This window comes from Eurosta solidaginis, chromosome X (assembly GCF_040869045.1).
Source record: "Eurosta solidaginis isolate ZX-2024a chromosome X, ASM4086904v1, whole genome shotgun sequence".
Taxonomy (NCBI): Eukaryota; Metazoa; Arthropoda; class Insecta; order Diptera; family Tephritidae; genus Eurosta; species Eurosta solidaginis.
The window spans coordinates 196,063,067-196,069,446 of NC_090324.1; positions in this window are offsets into that span (position 1 = coordinate 196,063,067).

The following is a 6,380-nucleotide window of genomic DNA, read 5'->3' on the forward strand; positions in this document are numbered from 1 at the left end:
ATTTCTTAAGGCCGCACTACGTTGACGAACGCTGTGAGCCATATTGCGCTTCATTTTCACTACCATTATCTTCGCTCCAGTTTCCACTCCAATTACGCTCCAACTATGCTCCATTTTACACTCCATCACAATTAAAATTAAGGGCTGTGATCAACCTTTTCCGCTCACAGACCTGTAAATACCGAGTACCTGCCTCAGCAATGTCTCTCGACATCGCTTAAGTCCGCACTACGTTGACGAACACTATGAGCCATATTGTTCTTCATTTTGCCTTCCGTTTTCGCTACCATTATCTTCGCTACAATTTCCACCCAATTACGCTACAATTATGCTCCATTTCACGCTCCATTTTACACTCCATCACAATTAAAATTAAGGGCTGTTATCAACCTTTTCCGCTCATAGACCTGTAAGTGCCGAGTACCTGCCCCAGCAATATCTTGGCAAAAGCAGTCTTGCGTCCTCAAGGGAAAACTAGTTTACTCAGAGCGTGTCATAAAGTGAACACTTATTTGAAACCACAGCCTCGGCGATGCTCCCACAATGGGGCCATCCCAAGACAGGAGGTGAGACCTGAATACAAGCATCATGTGAGGCAGTGCATCAGATCACAACTGGCTTTTCCTGCTCCCGCGGTGGTAGTTTTTAAAGACCATGCTTAGGGTCGCGCAGGTGATACGCCGCGTCCATTCTGCTCCCTTTCCAGTAAAGTCACTTTACTCATGGATTGGTTAGCCATGGTATTATCATCGCCTTTTACGACCGGTATACCTACAGTGGGCATATTCTAACCCCTAACCCACAGGGGGAGGCAAGAAGGACAAATGGAAATGGGTGAAGAGCGAGCTGTCAAAAATTACCATGGACGTGCTTATGCACAATCGTGGACCGCCACCGGTATGCATGGACGCCGGGTAGTTCAAGTGCAGCATCAAAGTTGTGGCATGCGGAGACGAGAGGTGCGCAGTTATCTACAAAAAGGCGATAGAATCTGTAGGTGATGTCTACCCTGGAGCGAAGCTCAGGGCGGTTGACTTCAAAGATATACCGTCACGGCCACGATCAAGGATGTGGCTACCGGCAAATCCAGCTGAACCGGAGAGGATACTCAATATGATAAGGATTATCAACCCGACGCTGCCAGCCGCCAACTGGAGAGTTGTCAACGTGGAGAAAGGTGACAGAGCCACACGTCAGGCTGTTCTCTTACTGAACTGGGAATCGCTGACAGTAGTGCAGAAAACTGAAGGCTAGGTCTACTATGGATTAGACACCGTCACCATAAAAGTCTACAGCGACGACGTCAACGCCGCTAGAAATTTAGCAGTCGAGGTGCAGCCAGAAGAAGAAGAGAGCAACGAGACGGTAGATATTAAGGCACATGTGGATGAGCCGGATACGTTGGACGGCTACACCTCGTCTACATCATCCTTAGGTATAGGCAGCGTACACCTGCAATATACGGAGGAGGAGCTGATTATGGAAGATGCCGCTAACTCCACGCTCAATGAGGGAGTGATGGTGTGCGATCATGATACGGGTCCTCCAGATAAACCTGCACCACAATAAAGCAGCTTCCGCTGCACTGGTGTTTCGACCGATACCGATTAGCCTGAGCTTGAGTATGGGTCAAAACAGGCTATTTTCAATTTATCTAGCCCATGACATTACGGTGCCGACATCGACCGTGAAGAAGCTGTTGGAAGCTACATCAGGTGCATTTCTACTGGGAGGAGATGCAAACGCGCACCACACCACCTGGGGTATCAATGATGAAAATGAAAGGAGTGAGTAACTATTTGATATCATTTTCAACTCTAGACTAATCATAAGCAATAGGGGAAATGAACCAACTTTATTAGAAAAACAAGAAAGGAAGTTCTCGATGTCACCCTAGTCTCAGAAGAAGCGGAGGAGTTGGTCAGAAACTGGAGGGTCCTTAAGGATCACTCATTTGCTGACCATCGTCACATAAAATTCTACATATACTTGGTGAAAAAGGAGAGCGCTACTACAGCATCTGGCGATGAGCAGCATTGGGAAATGTACAAACAACACCTTAGAAACTATAAGTATGAGCTAGGAAAGCCAAAGGATCCTCCTGGCGAGATTTCTGTAGCAACATGGAAACAGTGTCTGAAGGGGGCAGACTCAGGAAAGTACTTTCCAGATCGGCTAATATGGCCCTAGGATGCTTGCAAAGGCCTGATGGTTCGTGAACCGAGACTGGGGAGGAAACCCTGGACCTACTGCTGAATACACATTTTCTAGGTGCAACTAGGAACGAACCAGGGGATCCACAAAACTCGACAAAATTAACAGTGCAACCTATACTGCACAACCTAGTTACAAGAGATAAGATGTCTTAGGCCATTCAATCTTTTGAACCATTCAAAACTCCAGGTCCGGACGAAGGTACACCTATACAACTGCAACAATCACTGGAATACAGCACAAACTGGCTATACGCTATAAAAGGAGGTTTCGTGGCACTTAACCCAAGACAGGCAAAGGGTGAAAGTCAAAACCAAAAGACTTCAGGCCAATCAGTCTATCTTCGTTTCAGCTAAAAGTGATAGAGAGACTGATGTAAATATGTATCAGTGAGGCAGTGAAATGGAAACGGCATTACACGAAATTACATTGTGCATAGAGAGATCGTTCTCCTTCAAGGAATACTGCCTGGCAGCTTTCCTAGACATAAAAGGAGCGTTCAACAACATCAAACACGACTCAATAATTAAGATACTGACTGATCTGGGCATCGACTCTCAGCTGGTAGAGCTTGTGCACCAATTGCTGTTATGCAGGGAAGTACAGGCAGACCTTGCAGGGGTATCGTCAGTAGGGGAACTCCCCAAGGTGTAGTCCTATCCCCTTCTGCTGTGGGCATTGGCGGTGAATCAGCTGCTAAGCGACATGGAGGAGAAGAGAAGCTGCAAAGCCATAGCCCATGCTGACGACCTTGCCTTGGTAATAAGCGGGAAGTTTCCACAAATTCTCTGCGATATGATGCAGGTTGAATCTGCTGATAATGGTCTGAGCGTGAACCCAAATAAACCGGAGCTGGTGCTCTTTACGTCGAAGTACAAGATACCACCTCTTTCAATTCCAGTGCTGGCAAACACAGTGCTTAAAATAAGTGAGCCCGCCAACTATCAAGGGATTACACTTAATAAGAAATTGAACTGGACTCAAAACACGGAAAGCCTCCGCATGGCCACGGTTGCCCTCTACACATTTAAAGGTGCAATTGGACGGAAGTGGGGTATGGCCACTATGATACCGCATTGGATATACACGGCCATAGTTAGGCCAATATTGCTATACGGGGTGACGGTGTGGTGGCCCGCCCTGAATAAATCCTAGACGGTTCTTGCTCTTCAAAAGGTTCAAAGATCTGCAGTATTATGTATAAGCGGAGTCATCCGCACAACGCCAACCGAGGCTATGAATATAATATAGTAGGCATAGAATATGCAGCATGCGCAGCTATTAGGCTGAAGAAACGGGCCAGATGGTCTCACTGCCACCATATTGATTCTCGACAGATTCTAAATACCAGAATGGACAGATTTCTGCAAAACACATACCAACTTTAACAAGCGATACGAGATATTAATCCCCGAAAGGGAACAGTTGGTGAATGACCCAGATTGGCACACTGACAGCATTCAGATCTACTCAGATGGATCTAAATTGGATAACAGGGTCGGAGGGGGTGTCTAATGGGAACGCTTGGACATACAAAGATCGCTTCGCCTTCACGATTACTGTAGCGTATTTCAGACCGAGCTTGGCGCCATAAAAGACGTTGTGGACTGCCTTAGACAGAAGGCAGTCTCTCAGAAGCACATTTATATATTATCAGAGGGATCTCGTGAGCTTCTCACCCTCCGTAAGAGGGATCTTAGTTGTGGGTCTTCTCACTGGTCACGTTTGTATTGGGCCACATGCGAAAAGGATAGGCACTCTATTTAATGATTATTGTAGAAGCTGCGGCAACGAAGAAAAGCCTGAAACTGTTCGGCATCTACTTTGCAAATATCCAGAGCTCGGTAGAAGAAGGCAGCGTTTTATGGGCAAAATGTTTCTCAAAGATCTGACTGAAATAGCTGAGGTCAATACACGACGCTTAGTTAGCTTCACAAACTCAACGAAGTGGTTTGATTCGGAGATTAGGAACAAATCCGTGTGATTTCACAATGGGCCTATAAAGGCCTAGGTGTGCCGCTCCGACGCGGACGGCAGCCACTTGAACCTAACCAAACCTAACTACGTACGTACTCTTTTTTATCACGCTTATATAAGCTTCACTTGTATGTATGTTTGTAGCTCTCTAGGCCAGGCGCAAAAAGCAGTCACAAACCAAAAAATATATAGTAAAAAAACCAAACCACATGTTTTTATAATGTATGAAACTAAAAAGTGAAAAATAAGTATTGCTTAAAAAAACTAAAAAACACGCTTTTAAGTAATATCGAACTAAAAAGTTAAAAATCATTTTTAAAATTTAAAACAATAATGAACGAAAAATAATAGTATATTGTGAAAAAAGCGTGGGGCGCTGATATACGAAAAATATGGTACAAAGCGCCTACTTTTTTCACAATAATTTTCGTTATGGTTTTAAATTTCTTTTGAAAATTATTTTTAACTTTTTAGTTCGATATTATTTAAAGGCGTGTTTTTTAGTTTTTTAAACCGTTTTATTTAGCTTGACTCTGTGTAGCGAACAGAATTTTGTAATTGAAAGTAACTTCCCGTTAAGCTAAAACCTCGAAACTTGGAATATAGTTCAGACCCCGATGAAAATGCAATAATAAGAAAAAAACCCCGATAGATGGCGCATGGATCGAAATATATCAAAAGAAAAACGTATTTCTTGTCCGATTTTGCACATATTTGGAACACATAATAGGTACATACAGGAATAGAAAGCGACCTATGAAAAAAAAATTCCCCCTAGGTGGCGCAAGGATCGATCGATCATATTTGGAACACATAATACATACATGAACAGAAAGCAACCTATGAAAAAAAGCGCCGCTATGTAGCGCAAGGATCGAGATTTTCGAAAAAATCATATTTGTGCTCCGATTAGGGTCATATTTGGAAAACATATATGACATACAGAAATAGAAACCGCTTTAGTAAATAAAATAATTTAAAAAAAAATTTTAAGTTAAACGGTTTTATTGAAAACAATACTTATATTAAGTAATAATAATACTAAGAGATAGAAAATAAAATAAATACAAAAGAGTTTTTTATGTTTGTTTGTTTAATGGTGTGCTCAATTTATACTTATTATTTAAGAATTCATGAGTTTAACACAGGCTTATAATAACACTGTGACAAAATCAGCTTTTTTCTGGGTATTGGACCGAAACAACATTTTTGAGGAGATTGATGCTTAAGCACAAAAAGTACTATCTCCGTTTTCCCAAGCTGGCCTCCAAAAAATAGATATCGGCTTTCGAAGTTAGAAATTCTACATTTCGAAATTTTATTTATTTTTTTTTTTTGTTAACGCGTTCAGCAAACTAAAAAAGTAAAAACGTGGTCGTGGTCCAGCCTTTTCCCTTATTTGAAGGACTGGATTCTTTTTTTGAGAAATTTAAATGTGCATAAAAACGACAACTAAACCAGTCCCTACATAAAAATTTTGTACAATTTAATCAAATAAAGCTTGACTACACAATAGAACTGCATTTAAACTTGTGTTTTGTTAAGCTAAATTTATTAAAAGATATACATATTACAAATGATTTTACATATTGTATGAGTTTTTAAGTGGGGATTACCCTTATTGCTTTAAATATATGAAAACATTTATTTGAAGCAATTTTTAATTTTTTATAATTTATTTAATAATTTGGGAAAAATTTAAACAACGTGACATTAGGACGGTCAAGGCGACAGCTGTTTCGATTATACCTTGTAAATATCTTCAAAGCCTTTTCTCCCGGGAGTGGGATTTGAACCCGTACTCCTACGATGGTTGAAGTGTTACAAACGCATTCAGCCACGTCATGCCTTAGTTGTTGTAAACCTCATCCCAATTGCCCTCTTTGCATATTTTTTTTTATTCATAGTCCATACTTCGTATGGCATTATATGGTAAGGTTATGCGTTGGTACCAATTGATTATAATTGATACCATATGATGCCATACGTAGTATGGACTATGAATGAAGAAAAATATGCAAAGAAGGCAATTGAGATAAGGTTTACAACAACTAAGGCATGACGTGGCTGAACGCATTTGTAACACTTCAACCATCGTAGGAGTGCGGGTTCAAATCCCACTCCCGGGAGAAAAGGCTTTGAAAAGATTTACAAGGTATTATCGAAACAGCTGTCGCCTTGTCCGTCTT